This window comes from Spodoptera frugiperda, chromosome 4, assembly GCF_023101765.2.
Source record: "Spodoptera frugiperda isolate SF20-4 chromosome 4, AGI-APGP_CSIRO_Sfru_2.0, whole genome shotgun sequence".
Classification (NCBI taxonomy): Eukaryota; Metazoa; Arthropoda; class Insecta; order Lepidoptera; family Noctuidae; genus Spodoptera; species Spodoptera frugiperda.
In genome coordinates, this window is record NC_064215.1 from 10,310,206 (window position 1) to 10,327,229 (window position 17,024).

Sequence of the window (17,024 nt, forward strand, 5' to 3'; positions counted from 1 at the left end):
CAAATTTCAACCAAATCCGTCAAATAGTTGCGGAGATTAATGGTATAAGCATAGAATGTTCGACGTGATTCTTTAATTTGACATAACTTTTTTATTTATGAACCGATTGACATGAAACAAACACTAAATGTAAATTTAAGCATCCCACAATATATTCGTGAAAACCGCATCCAACTCGGATCAGCCGTTTCTGAGATTAGCGCGCACAGACGAACAGACAAACAGACAAACAGACAAACAGACAAACAGACAAACAGACAAAAAAAAAGTTAATTACATTTTTGGGTTCAACATCGACATAACAATAACCCCTGCTATTTTTTTTATTTTTATTTTCAATGTACAGACAGCACTTTTCTACGATTTTATTATATGTATAGATTACACGAATATTGAGTGTAGACGTGTATTTGATAAAGAATGGACCGATATTGACAGATCTGAATTGTTTGCGTTTATTGGTTTACTTTTGTTAGCGGGTGTGTTTTGATCAAATAATGAAAGCACTGAAAGTTTGTGGGATTCTAAAATTTCAAAAAAATATCAAGAGTTATAAGGTTTGATAGCAGAGAAACGCAAAGCGAACGGCGATTATTAGATAAATTTGCTCCGATTCGCGAGCTATGGAATAAGTGGGTTGATATTTTACCGAAACTTTATAATCCTTCCCAAAATGTGACTGTAGATGAACAGTTGGTTGCATTCAGAGGAAGATGCCCATTTCGGCAATATATGCCGTCAAAACCGGCAAAGTATGGTATAAAGTTTTGGGTTCTATGCGATTCTGCAACAAGTTATGCTTGGAATATTCAACCCTATACAGGCAAAGAAAGCGAAAGTGTTCCTGAAAAAATCAAGGTTTGCGTGTGGTTCTTGATTTGTCTGTGGGGCTAAAGAGCCATAATCTTACAACAGATAACTTTTTCACTTCATATCAACTGGGACAGAAATTGCTGGAAAAACAAATTACACTAGTAGGTGTGCCTTACATGCAGAAAGTTTATATGTAAGCAGCATTCGAAAACAATTACTTTGTGTACTCGATGTAATAATTGATTTTTGTCATTTTGAATATATACTATTACTATTATATTTAGTTATTAAAGCGTAATTAAGTACTATGCACGTTACAATTATAAGTGTTTGATGTTCAAAATATAATTAAATAAAATAAAAATTACAGTGACTAACTGTTGTTTCCAATGTCTATTATTAAAATGTATTTAATTATAAACATATTTACAAGTAACTACGTAATTATTTCCCATAAATGTAGATAATATACTGTACGGGTCAAAATAGACCCGAGGCCCGTTGACGTTAGTCGTTTTGAAGACCGTATGAAGGTTAAGCTAGTTCACTCTAACTTATTACGCAAAATATCACATATACCTGATTTGACCAATCACAAGAAAAATATATTTTATTTCTGCTGACATACAGTTTGATAAAAGAAAGCGAAATGACATTGATATCAACGAAAGAGCAACGCAAACAGATAAGGCTGAATACTCTAAGCGAATATACTCTGTGGTAAGTCATAGAGCCTCAAGCAAGATACTCTGACGGTTTATGTTTTTAAGATGGCGCCTATGAAACGTGTCATAAAATAGAAGTAACTTGGCGTAGCATTTCGTATTTTTTGTTTTCCTATGATTTATGTACTGCATTACTGCTCTAGAAGTATAAGGTTAAAATATTTGTCAAAAAATCATTAAGTATAACTTAAAACGGAATATTTACCAAGTTTATTAGTTTATATATCCCGTTTTAAGTTCTAATGATATTACTATTGACCATGTCAGTTTAAAAACTTATAAAAAAAATATTGTAAAAGAGTATCATAGTGATATGAAATTTGTAACACGTGCTTTTTTCTACAGAATACAGGATGTAAACGTAACGCTACATTTTTTTGTTTTTTATAATTTTTATTCGTTTTTGTTTTCGTGTTATTCAGGAAACATCAGCCGGAAGCATTGAACTGTGCGAGACAGTGTGTTCATGGCCTTATTGGATAAACCTGATCCTACTAAATGCAGTAGTTTTCCAATCAGTTTCGCTGGAAAACTTTCAAAATGTGCCCACTAACCTTTGATATTAAACAATGGAGCACAGACTATGTACACATCGCCTGTCGCGTACCCTTTGTAGCAATTAACCCCAGCGTGTATATTGTCAAACTGACGCCATTTCAGTACGGAAACATTTACCCAATAAAAGGTCATATAAATATTTTTAGTTTATGTGTTTTTTATAAATTCTGCATGAGATTTCAATCCGTCAGTTATCGCACTAAATGTTTTTGCGTTAACTCACACGTACCTAAATTGTTTTCAATATGTACGATTAAACGTTTTAGAAAATTATATTTTATACACATGCCAATCATCTGTAGCAGTCTACCGTTAAACTATATGCTTCCTCTAGCTCAATCTCCACGCTTGGCCATTACAGGCGTTGCACCATAGAGGCCCCGAAACAGGTCTAATTAATATTGAGGTAAAAATCCGCCAGTCCCACTTCACTTTTGATACCACGGCCTCACCGAAAACCGACGTGAAACAACGTTTGCGTTGTGTTTCGTTGTGTGATTGAGGTTACCGGAGGCCCAATTCCTCCCTTCCCAATCTTCCCAATCCCGATTCCCCAACAACCTTTAAATTCCCAACCCCCAAAAGGCCGGCAACGCACTTGTAACGCCTCTGGTGTTTTAAGTGTCCATGGGCGGCGGCGATTGCTTACCATCAGGTGATATGTGTGCTCGTTTCGGCGTTTTCCATAAAAAAAACTCCCTAGTCTTTCTCCCCAAAAAACTCGTCCTTAACCAATAAAGATAGTTTTTTTTATTACTTTATACAATGTCATATTCCATCACGAAAACTCAGTGCAGCTAATGAGAATTTTGTCCTCTGTAATAGTTTGATTTAATGAAAATAGTTTACATGAGTAAACAAAGTGACCCTTGTCCGTCGCGAGGTTGACCTCTCTGAGTACCCTTCATATTAAAACGGCATCCTAAGTAATATGGACCGAGCTTATTACCATACATCGGCCACCTAACCCTCATAGTAACTACTGAACATTTTAACTTTGAACAAAACGATCCCTCTTGTATTCACAATAATGAGGGAACTTTGTTTTCCTAATTATAAACTACTAGTTAGTTCTTACCCTGTCTGTATACCTAATTTTGTCAAAATCCGTTCAATAGTTTCAGCGTGATTAACGGACAAACATCCATACAAATAAACTTTCACATTTATAGTATTAGTGTGATTATTTCTATATATTCTATTTAAGTGTATAATAGCAAAATATCACTGTCGCTTCAGTAAAGTTTTGTTGATACTACAAAATCTGTCCAATACATTTAGACTGCATGGTTGGCGCGGTAGCTGGGCAACCGGCTGACGTGCAACGTAGAGCGAATTCGATTCCCGCAGGGAGCAACTCTTTGTGTCTCAAATTGTTGTCTGGGTTGTCGGGTCTGGGTGTCATGTGTATGTAAACTTGTATGTTTGTAACCGCAACCACAACACAGGACAAAATCTTAATGTGGGGCAACCTTTAAAAAGAAGAAAATTTAATAATCATAGGATTGTAAAGGGTTAACGTACGAACGTAGGGAAGAAATGAAAAACAAATTGTATCACAAGGGCACGGACCAAGAGTCCGTGGAGAACAAATGTAAATAAACATATAAAAAAAAAGAAAAAAAGGGGTTAACATAGTAGTTGGAGAAATCTAAACGACTTCAGTTTTCTGTTACACAAGTTTGACATTTAATTTTGAATAACTATTAGATATTATTTCTAGAAGCTACGTAAAATGGAAGTTCTCCCCTTTAATATTCGTGTAACATCTGCTTGTCTAAAACGTTTAATAACATACATATTAAAATGACGGGATATTTTCGTTTGTCTAGTGATGCTTCCAAAAAGAATTTTACTAAATCTAGTACTTACAAATAACCCCTTTCCTACAACAACAAGTATTCCAATACAAGTATTCCTAAGACTTATGCTATTCCCTAAAGAATACCGTATTACCAATTATAATAGGGTAGACAAATTTTTATTTTAATGTCCGTCTTGTAGATTATTTTAAAATATTAGAAACGTATTTTTATTTTCTTACAGAAACAAATACTTTCGAAAATATGTCGATTTTAAATGTCACTTAACGTCACTTCTTGGTACGTACGTAATTTAATTAGTTAATACGTTTTATCCAAGCATTGTTAGCTTATATAACAAAATAAAAAACGACGTGTCTAATGTTGGTGATTACCAAAATGACAGACTAAATAGATTTTTAATTTTCGTACCCTGTCATCATCCATATTATCAAAACACATCATAAGTAAGACATAATTATTGATTCAATTTCTCATCAAATATACGTCAGTTTTAAAGATGGCTGATTATAAATTAAGATGTAAAGACAAGACGCAAGACGCCCGCGACGATCATAAAAGCCACAGTGACTGCCATAGAAGACTTTAAAAGTCGTAAATTACGACTTACGAGGTCGAGATAAGGCCTTTATTACTTTGTATCTCTTTTTTTCGACTTCCCTCGCTAAATCCTTGGAAATATAATTAAACTGTAATGCTGGGTTTTGGCGAAGAACGACAGTTGCCAAAGGAGCAATTATTTTTGATGGTATAGTTTTTTCTTTGGGTGAGAACGTCTGCCGTTTCTTTTGCATGTGAATTGGCGGATAAGAATAGGCACAGTAACGTCCAGAGAAAAGCTCATGAATAAGGATTATTATAGAGTAGTACGAAACGGATTACAATTCAAAATTGCATATCACACACATACACATCAACAGCTTATTAAGTGGCCACTGCTAGACTAAAGGCCTCTTCTCGCACGGAGATTTGAGCATTAATCAACACACTGCCTAGCGGGTTACCGGGGCTCCGGCTCAAAAAGCAGGAGTAGGAACAGAATGATTTTAGTCAGTAAGAGTCTGACACTCCCTCTTGCCTCGCCCAAGGCAGGAGAAGTTATTGGATGATTTTCTCCCCTTAAAAGAAGTAAAAAAAAGTTGGTGCAAGTCTCAGACTGTGCACTAAAATATTTTAAAACAAACTTCACTAAAATATGTTACAAAAACAACTTAAAGTCTCTAGCATACTTGCAAAGTCATAGTTTTAAAGATTGTGGGATTCCGTACGCAGAGGTAAATAGCTCGGCGATCGAGCAAGAACCTTGGCAACTCCTAACTAGTTGCAACTTGTTAAGAAGTCTCCAAGTTTATAAGGTCGAAATTGCTACGTTTCAACTAGAATTTCTTTGTTGCACTTCACTTATTATGTTTGTTGTGAGAATGAAGGAAATTGTGCTCTATTGTCTTGTTGATGAAAGTTGTAATTAGTTAAACATCTTTTAGCCAAGATTCTGTCTACATTTATGGGTAAGAATTACTCATACCATCATCAATTTTTTTTTTGCTTTTAAGAATAGTATACAACATTGATCATCATATTAAACCTCATACTTACTCAATTGCCTCATTGGTCGGTTTTGGGTTCGATTCCCGGATTGGGCAAAGCATTACTGGGGTTTTATCGGTTTTTCGAAAATTTCTCGGTAGTCGCACGGAGTCTGGAATTGTGCCTTGTAATAATATGGTAATAAACTCACCCCCTATTACATGAGACTTATAACACAAGAGGTGAAAAGTGGCACAAGTTCTCTGTTAACCACTTCGCGGCTAACGGCGCATTCCAATAACCTACCGATCGGTAGATTTGCCTACCAGAGGTAGAATTTTGACATAAGCTCCATACAAAATGTGTGCTCCATACAAATCTACCGATCGGTAGGTTACTGGAATGCGCCGTAAAAAGGCGTGACGATAAAAAAAGCGCAATTATAGAAATAACCATTTGTTACACAGACATTTGTTACACCAAACAATCACAACACCAACCAACCATAGCTAGAGATCATAGTTCCAAAATTATCCGTAATCAGAGCAAATAGTTCAGCCCACTGAAATTCAATCCTACGACTCATTGAACTCTCCATATGAGTTCCAACCTCTGAGGCTTAACAGTTATCTCCACATTTTCCGCCATCTTTGATTCGAACACTAAATTTGAATTTAAACATTAAATGGAATGACTGTTTGAAATATGAATGGCCTTTTTATTTTTAAAGTTTGGAATGAAATGGTTTTAAAAAATGTTTGTGCTAGAAAGTTGGACCTTTTTGTTTTAGAAAAAAACGTTATTTGAATCGATTTAAATATGCTAATGCGATTTAAAAAAAACTTTAAAAGTATGTAAATTTTTCATTATCTATCTTAAAATTGATTTTATTTATGAACGGGTAGAATTTTATTGCACTGAAACCTTACAATTTTTCTGTACTGGTCACATACTTATGTCAGCCAATTTTATTGTGAAAGGTTTTTTTTTTTTTAAGGGGGAAAATCATCCAATGACTTCTCCCACCTTGGGCGAGGCGGGAGGGAGTGTCAGACTCTTACTGACTAAAAACCACCCCGTTCCTTCTCCTACTTTTCGAGCCGGAGCCCCGGTAAACCCGCTAGGTAGTCCGCAGCTCCGGATCAGGCATCAGCCCTACTGGGCCCCATCTGTGGTGGTCTGATGGCTCTTTGAGGCGCGCGCGGAACGCTACGCGCCGTACGCACGGGTCTGGTTCTGTTCTAGAGCTACCCTTACTCGCCGCCCGCAGGCCCGCACTTACGGTGGCCGGAGATCGTCCCGCGATCCCCGACGCCCGGAGTGTCTCTCGCGACGGCTGGGGCGTGAGGAGGTTTGTTCTCTCACGCGCCCCGCCTCCTCCTTAGCTAGCATGACTGCTTCGCAGAAAGAGGAGACGGCATCCCAGTCCCTCTCGCTCCGCACCATGGCCTGAACCAGTGCCGGGCGCGAGAGGTCGCCGTCGCCGACCACATCCCTGAGGACTTGGCGGTGCTCAGCCCACGCAGGGCACACCGCCACCGTATGTTCTACCGTGTCCTCCGGGCGGTCCTCGCAGTGATGACACCCGGGCGTTTCCTCCCGCCCAATAAGGAACAGGAACCTACCGAAACTCCCATGTCCGGTAAGCACCTGCGTCAGGCGGTAGGTGAGGACGCCGTGGCGCCTCTTTAGCCACTCCTCAAAGAGGGGACTTACCGCTGCGATGACAGCGAGCCCAGCCCTCGGTTGCGACAGTCGTTGCTGCCATTCCGCCATGAATTGTGAAAGGTTTAAGGTATCGTTTAACTATTACCAGAAACATTTATTGAGACGTTTCACTGTTATGTAAATAAAGTCATAACACGATGTGTATACGACTTTATTCAAGATCCTTAAATATTTACACGAGACTACAAATATTGAACCGAAATCCGGAAAAAACACACCTCGATTCCCTCGAGTACAAAAACGAGTAAATAAATAAACAAAACGCAATAACAGAACGTTCGAAAAAAGAACAGTTCCATAAACAAGGCCAGCAAATAAAAACTCTTTTTCCATTGTCCATAAGGAAACTTTTTTTTTCATAACAAAAGCATCAGAATTCTGCCACAATATTTTAAGACCTAACAATGCAAGTGACGTCAGAGCCGCCCAGGCCTATTTTGATCATGCGACTGATTTCCCTTGGGGATTCGGTGTCAAGCCACAAGTGCATTGTCGACTACAGAATAAGGTTCAAAATTGTGTAACATTCGGTGCTTGATGCAGGAATAGAATCCACCGATACTCTTTGTAACGTACCTCATTTGTGGAGTGTTGCAATGCAAAACCCCTCTGTGGCTTTGGTCCATAGATATCGGAAAATGTAATATTGGGTTACCAATTCTAAAATATATATTAGTAGCGTCCGCTACTACATAATTAATTACTAGGTAACATAATATGTTTCTGCGGACAACGTAACAGGTTACCGGGGCTCCGCTCAAAGCAGAAGAATGAACAGGATGGTCTTTAGTCAGTAAGAGTCTGACACTCCCTCTCGCCTCACGCAATGTGGGATTACCGGGGCTCCGGCTCGAAAAGCAGGAGTAGGAACGGGGTGGTTTTTAGTCAGTAAGAGTTTGACACTCCCTCTCGCTTTGCCCAAGGCGGGAGAAGTCATTGGATGATTTTCCCCCCTCTTTGACTGCCAAAAAAACCCAAGGTGGGAGAAACCATTGGATGATTTTCGCCCCTCAAAAAAAAAGATACTTAAGACACGTTTGCCAAACCTTTAAAAGACACAATGTCTATTAAGAAACTTAAAGATGTCCTTCTTCTTCAAAAAATCCACTGCAAAACTAACCTAAAACTGTCAGCAAAAAGGGTTACTTTACAACAAAAGGCATCGACATTTCTGTCATAATTACAGTTGGAAGGCTACTCTTGCTCTCAACGGCTCAGCAGTTGTAATTAACGCCTAATGCTTTAGGCTAATTGCCACTCATCGGGCTAATTACGGTAACCACGCTCGCACGTGGGGAAGGCTGCGTGTTTGTGTGCTCAAAATGGAATTGACAATTTGAATTTGAAATTTGGAATTCGATAGTGTCATTGTGTTGGCTGGTTGTTGTTGTAATAGTAAGTTTAACAAAAATCAACTAATATCTATTTATTTATTTAGGTATTTTAAATAAATAAATACATTTACTTATTTTAAATAAATGACTACCTCGTTGGTCGAGTGGTCGCAAGCGCGACTGCCAGGGTCTCGGTGCTTTTTTCGGTTTTTCGAAAATTTCTCAGTAATAGCACAGAGTCTGGAATTCTTTATAGCCAGTATATGGCAATAGGCTCACCCCCTACTACATGGGACTTACATATAACACAAATGGTAAAAAGTAGGTGTACATTGTATAGCGGTATTACGTGCCGTAATGTGCACCTCTGCCTACCCCTTAGAGACGTCAAATCTTTATATATATAATTCTTCTGTAAGTGTGTATGTCACTGAACTTCTCTCGGACAATGTTTTTTTAATTCGTTTTTAATTTATTAGTAGTTGTTGATTTTGGAATGTTTTACATTGGATCCGACAGACGGCGCTACCATCGCAGTGTCAAATATTAATGACGTTAGATATTGTCATAACATTTGAATAACAATTTTCATCAAAAAGGTCCAGAATCTTTTAGCTTATTAAAAAAGTTTAAAATTTCAAATTACAGACGTGTAGACAGGACGTCTGTCGGGTCCGCTAGTAAATAAATATTTCTTTAATATATTATTTGTAACATTTTGGACACATGAATGTTAAATATTAGATATACAGATGTCCAATAGACCTAAAACAAGTCATCTATTATGAATAATTGTACGCTATGTATGTCAGACTTACCTAATAACATTGACATTTTGACATTGTGTGATAACTAAGTAAACCTTAATATGATAACCTTGACATAAAAAATAACAAACGTAATTACCTAACATATGTAATTGTTGTTAAAACATTATTTTACTATAAATCTAGGTAATCAACAATAAGAACATCAGTTAATACAATAAAACATACCATTTAAGTTTTTAAACTGACATGGTCACTAACACTAGTATTAGAACTCGAAACGGGATATTTACCATGTTTTTCACCGTGATCATGGCGCTTGCAACAGTGCCGAAATATCGGAAACTTATAGAATTAGAAAAACATGGTAAATATCCCGTTTCGAGTTCTAATACTAAAACATACCATTAATAGCAACGAAAACTATTAAACAAAATGTAATGTAACGTTCTAGAGACATACCAAAATCTCTTCAGCGGCAATTAAACGCCCGACAATTTTAAACCGCATCTATAAATAACTCGAAATGTTCACTAAAACTACATTTATGTGAGTACTGCATTAAATAATTTAAAACCCGTTATGCCCTGTTTGCACTATACAAGTATTTCAGTCAAGTAGGCTGCGCGACGTCGCGCACGAAGAGTCCCTATGTGACTCGAAACTAGTAAAGCTTTTCGCAGTATATTTACGTGAATAAACCGATATAAAGACTGCCTCGTTGGTCGAGTGGTCGCAAGTGCGACTACCGTACAAGGGGTCTCGGGTTCGATTCCCGGGTCGGGCAAAGTATTACTGGGCTTTTTCGGTTTTTCGAAAAAAATCTCAGTGGTAGCACGGAGTCTGGAATTGTGTCCAGGATATGGCAATAGGCTCACCCCCTATTACATGGGACTTTAACACAAAATGGTGAAAAGTGGGTGTACATTGTATAGCGGCATTACGTGCCGTAATGTGCACCTCTGCCTACCCCTTCGGGGATAAAAGGCGTGACGTTGTGTGTGTGTGTGTAAACCGATATTCATATTTAATTTGACTAGCTGCCCGATTGGCATGGTGGCTGGGCAACTCGCTGGACACACACACATGGAGCAACTCTTTGCGTAATCCACAAGTTGTTGTTTCGGGTATGGGTGTCATGTGTATGTGAACTTGTATGTTTGTAAACGCACCCATATTGGAGAAAATCAAAACGTTTTAATGAAACACTTAATTTTCTCCAACTAAGTTATGTCGCTTCCGTCCCAAAATCTACTAAATACTCGCTACTCGACTAAAGCTAACGCGTAGTGCAAACGAAGCATCAGAAAAGGTCTTGCACTAACATGCACTGACGTCCTTAGCCCCAAAGGACTGGTGACTGCAAAGTCTAGCTTTAGTTACTAGCAAACAGAACCTAAGGGAGCAATTGTATACCTACGTGTCATGTTGCATTATGTAGACACATCAAGGTATACAAAACCAGTTTATCATGGTCTCGCTTTGTATGATAGTTCTACAGATCCAACGGTCAGCTTATACTGGTTTTGTGTGGCTTTATCTGAAGTTGTGTGTACTCTAGAACCTTCCCTTAGGACAAAATGGAACGTAAGACTCAGTAGATGGAACTTAAGAGATGTTTTCTGATATTTTCTGTTTACTTTTAGTTGGGTTTATTAGAGAATTCTTTAGATTTTGTATTTTAGATAACATTTTTAACGTGAGAGGTGAGTTTCTTTATTTTTAGATAACACTGTGGTCGGTTCTGATAAGTTTTTAGACCAATATTCTCTGGCAGGCATGCAAACAGTCCGTACATAAGGTCGGCAATCCACTTGTAACGCCTCTGGTGTTTCGGGTGTCCATAAGCGGCGGCGATTGCTTACCATCCGGGAAACCTCTGCCTCTCTGTTTACCGTAATATCAAAATGTAATATTTGACTATAGTCAAGTTTATAAAAGGCAAAATCATACGTAGTCTTATAAACGCCACGTCATCATTAAACCACACTAACAACATAGTTCAACAGATTTTAATTAATAGTAAATTGTAACTCTCAGCCGTAAAGGGCGAGAACTTGTAGCCATCACCCGCTAATTGTAACCTTTATCAATCTGCTGACGCTCAACTGTCAGGGATGACAACGGATCCTGAATCTCTAATAAACATAACGTCGAAACACAAAGGGGTGTCTCGTGAATATTTCTGGGGATGCGGTCCACTGGGTGAATTGTAGGCTTTCGGAATATGAATCACGATTTTGATTGCGTCGTAACATCTATAAGTTATTCAGTAAGTAGACTACAGAATAGAACATTGTACACGTCAACGTCTTTTTTTTAGTCGTCCATGGGCGGTGATGATCGCTTACCATCAGGTAAACCGTTTGACCCCTATTCCAAAAAAAAAAGATTTATATGACTTCAAGCTTTTCTATCGAACTACTTATTCGGAAAAGATACTCTGAAGCCAATTCAACATTATCAGAGATATATTATATTCTTTATTCCCAGAAAAAAATGCTATGAAATTGGATAGATGGACCGGAAAATAAAAATACCCGTAAGTTTATAAATTTCCTTGGAAACTTATAACTTCTGTAGGACTCAAAACGAGGGATAAATTATATTATCATCGACCAATCAGAGAGCAAATGTCAACATCAACCAATCAGAGAGCATTGTGCTATTTTCCGCATCTAAACGACAAATTAATAGTTCTTTTGAGATTGGTCCGTTTAGAATCTGTAAGTTTATAAATTTACCATGAAACGTCGCAAATTGATTGCGAAAATGCGACCTTAAATAATACAATTTCGGTTACGTTTAGAATCCTATTGTAAACTTACGGTACTTGCTATTTTTCGACGATATATTACCTATATTTTTTTTAAAAGAATACCGTATATAAACTTTACCCTTAGCTGCGGACTGCCTAGCGGGTATACCGGGGCTCCGACACGAAAAGCAGGAGTAGTAACGGGGTGGTTTTTAGTCAGTAAGAGTTTGATACTCAAACTCGGAAGAAGACATTGGATAAGTTTTCCTCCATCAAGAAAATAACCGTGTTATACTATAACTTTTTACGACTCTGAGATAGTTGTATATGGTTCTTGTTGCAATCATTCTGCATCATTAGTTGAGTTAGCAGTATTATTTGAAAACGATTACAACATAACTGTTCATTGGGATGATATTGAGTTTTCACTTAATATCATCACGAAATGTACGCAGCCTGTATCTGTGTCAGTTTTGTAGATAGATTGCCTGCCTAATAAATTGGTCCAACATGACTAGTGAAAAGGGAACGTTTTATTTATGTCTTTGCCTATTGGTTCAGGGAACCGTAGATACCAGATAGAATCGAAGGTCTTTTTGTAATCTAGAACAAAATTGAAATAAAATAGAAATGTTATACCTAATTGTAGTGAGTTTGTTTTACGTTTAATGAGATCGAAACGAGAGCGCGTTCGGTGCTCTGATTGGTTGATTTATTCGCGCTAGCCAATCAAAGCGCAGAACATTCTCTCGTTTCGTTCAACATATAACAAACTCGTACTAAGGGTACTAAACTTAAATGCAAAAATTGACGATGTATTAGCTTTGCTGCTAGATTTGTAAAACAAGATCGATACCTTATCATAATTTATGTCACATATATTGAACCAGTATCTTACCAAATGGTGAAAAATATTCTAACCCATTTTTTGTAAAGTAATAATCACAAAAATTTATCAAAACTAGCTTCTGCCAGCGGCTTCACCCACATTCCCGTGGAATAAAAAGTATCCTATCACCCAAGTCATCTCATACTCTATCTGTATATCATCAAAATCCATTCAGTACTTTCAGCGTGATTGACGGACAAACATCTAAACCTCTACACAAACTTTCACATCACGATCTCAAAGAGAACGAAAACAAAAGAAAAATACTTACATAAAGCGAATATTCCGAAGCCCTTACAAATGTAACATCATGAGACGATCTGGAACGCAAATTAGAGATCCCAAAGGGCATGCAGCGTTGCCATAGCAACGTGCACTAGTTAAACCTTCACAGTAAGTTTGTGCTTGTTAAACTTGTTAGAGACTAAGTTCACTGCTTATGTAAATATCGTTATATTTACGGGTTTTATGAGATACAGTTTAGGGTTATGAGTTATTTTGGGCCTTTTAATGTAACACTAAATATACAATAGATTTTTAATTATCATTTCGCTTAAAGATTTTTAGCATGCGGTTTGCAGCACCAACCTCGGGAGCCCGCAATTAATGAACAGCAGAGGTGCAACATAAAACCATAAACCTCTACACAAACTTTCACAGCAAACTTTCACATTTATAACATCAACGTCAGTTATCACGAACTCAAAGAGAACGAGACCAAAAGAAAAACACTTACATAAAGCGAATATTCCGAAGCCCTTACAAATGTAACATCGTGAGACAATCTGGAACGCAAATTGGAGGTCCCAAAGGGCATGCAGCGTTGCCATAGCAACGTGCACTAGTTAAACCTTCACAGTAAGTTTGTGCTTGTTAAACTTGTTAGAGACTAAGTTCACTGCTTATGTAAATGTCGTTATATTTACGGGTTTTATGAGATACAGTCTAGGGTTATGAGTTATTCTGGGCCTTATTATGTAACATACGATTTTTAGTTATCATTTCGCTTAAAGATTTTTAGCATGTGGAGTCAGCAGAGGTGCAACATAAAATTGTCACACGACAAGCAACAAACCACTCGATATATATTTCGCTCCTCCATGGGACATCTTCAGGAGGTGTTGACTCGGCGGCTCCCGCATCCCGAATTGCGGGAAAATGCATTCTAGCTGCAGATTTCCGCAAAGTAACGCCTAGTTCTATTCTAAATACTTATAAAGTAGGCATTAATAGTAATTGAACTGTTTATTGTGTGATTATCTCAAATCATTAAAATACAAGTGATAATTGCTATGGGTCGTCGTTGGAACAATAGAGAATATGAAGTAGGTTTGACTTTAATATATCTGAGATTTCATGCCCATGATTGTACTTATATAATTGTTAGTTCTATATTCCAATCCCCGATTCCACAACAATTCCCAAACACCAAAAGGCCGGCAACGCAGTTGTAACTCCTCTGATGTTTCAGGTTTCCATGGGTGGCGGTGATTGCTTACAATCAAGTGTGTTTACCGGCTTATACGAGTATCATAAAAAAGTCACAGTCAAAAAAGTACAATTTACAGAAGTCAGCCACATGGAAAATCGCATTTTTATGCAAGCTACTTATTCCGTAGAAGTTTACAGTAATTTGCAACTTAAACTCATTCCATTTGGGTCACTTTGAACATTAAAAGTTTTGAATGTAGCAAAAGCTTGGAGCCAACTGTAATAAAACTCATTTAGAGGGAAAAAATAGTTATTTAACGATTGTAAGACTCACTAGTAGAGGATAATTTAGTTTTTTTTCTTATCGTCTAGCCTTTTGTATACCGTAGTAGGTAATGTCTCTTTTTCAATACTTACATTGTAGATAGTTTTCGACTGTACGTCATGTGGTGTACTCATCGCAATAGAACCACTATTGAAACCATTTAATTGGACCTGAATCGAAACTTAAATTCAAATATCGCAGCAGTTGCAATGGCTACCATTAAACAGAAAGTGAGTAAAATGTCATGGTGGCTCGGAGGTTTAAGACAAACCCTTCTCATGCAACGGCAAGTACCAATTGCAATGTTGCATTGACATTTTCCACTTTTGCGTTGTGTGAGTAAGGTTACCGGAGGCCCAATTACCTTCCTTCCCAATCCCCGATTCCCCAACAACCCTTAAATTCCTAACCCCTCTCCTAACTCTAGTGTTTCGGATGTCCATGGACGGCGGCGATTGCTTGTCATCAGGTGATCCGTCAGCTCGTTTACCGGCTTATATTTACCAAAATTCTAAATCAGTTTCTAGAGCAAGATCCATCAGGGAATCGCCCTATTTAAGGTAAAAAGGGATAGCAAAGATTGTCTTAGTCCCACAAGACGAATAATGACCAGTTTCACTAAGTGGTACATAGGGAATACTACAATGACTTTCCTTTTTTTTCTTTCCAAACCAATTCAGTTTTCATTAAAAGTTCTAAAATTGCACGTGTAAAATGGTTAGGGTTCTGTACGAGTATTTCGTTTGAAAAATGAAGTTGGAACGTTCTTGGTTGAAGGATTTAACTGGAAAAACTTAAATTGATTAATGTTGAAAACTTGTCTATAATGGTCAGTCATTCTGCAGATTTGATTTTCTTTTATCTATATCTATGTTGTGTATGGTGCATCTGTGAATGATAATAATAGTATATTTTTATATGCAATAGCATTTCTTTTTACTGGTTAGATACCTCACTCACAAGCAGTAAAAACTCCTAGCGTATGTTCAGATTTTAAAGAGCGCTTTCGGCAATCTGATTGATCGGTTTATTCGCACCGGCCTAAAAATTGTACTATGGGCAAAGATACGTTATTTTATAGAAACAGTTCAACAGATATACTTTTAACTATACATATACTTTTAAAATATTTACAATTTAATGGCTAAAATATGCGTATGTACGAGTCCTAACACTGTTTAGTACTTTAAGATACAAAGTATCTACTAGTTTTACACAAGTAATTACTAGATGGTTTGTTTGTGAGGAGCCTAAACTAACAGACGTTTAAAATTCGGGTCCATTCACATATAGCCTTCATTACTGCACTGGCGAGCAAAACTATGGAATCACTTACTTGGAATTGATTTCGCCCGATCTTGAGCAGGTCAATCTTGAGTAAGTGGTACCACTTACTCGGTATCGTCCTATGTTTTCCTATCTCCTTTACTTAATGAGGGATATCTCCTAAAATCCTGGTGTGATTTAAATAAACTTCCTTGTGCGAACTGCTAGGGAGTGGAATTCTTTGCCGGAGTCTGTGTTTCCTGATGGGTATAACCTGGGTGTCTTCAAAGTCCGACTGAGTAGGTTGCTTATGGGCAGACGTGCTCCATCGTAGGCCGCATCAATACTTAACATCAGGCGAGATAGCGGCCAAATGTCGACTTATCAAATGTAAAAAAATAATAATTTGATATCAATTTAAAGTTAAAAGTTAATTCTTTGAAATGGTAGCAATGAAAAAAATAAGAAGCTCAAGCTTCAAGGATCAATTCCAAGTGATTCTATAGTTTTGGTCGCAAGTGTAAATTGTAAAGTAACTAAAGTTAAAGATTAAGTTTATCTTTAACTTTAATTAATTGGAGAGAGTTTTATAGTAATTAAAACCTCGTAACGTCACGCGTTTTTATCCCCGAAGAGGTAGGCAGAGGTGCACGTTACGGCACTGTAATGCCACTGTACAATGTACACCCACTTTTTACCATTCGTGTTATAAATCCTATGTAATAAGGGGGTGAGGCTATTGCTATATACAATTCCAGACTCCGTGTTACTAATGAGATTTTTTCTAAAAACTATAAAAAGCCTAGCAATACTCGTTAAAACCTCATTAATATATTATGTCCATCGTTGTCGGCTTACTCAATTAAAATTCATGCAAACTCTTAAACCATTTACTTACACATGTTATGATTGAGTATTTCTTTATTAAAACCTTTTTGACTTTGTTTGAGCGATTACGATTAACTCTAAAACCATTTACTCACACACGTTCGTTAGATTATTTACTTGGCCTTTACCAATAAGTAGTATATTTGCGACATTTGCCGAGTGTAACCAATGCCTGGATTAATTCTTAACTTT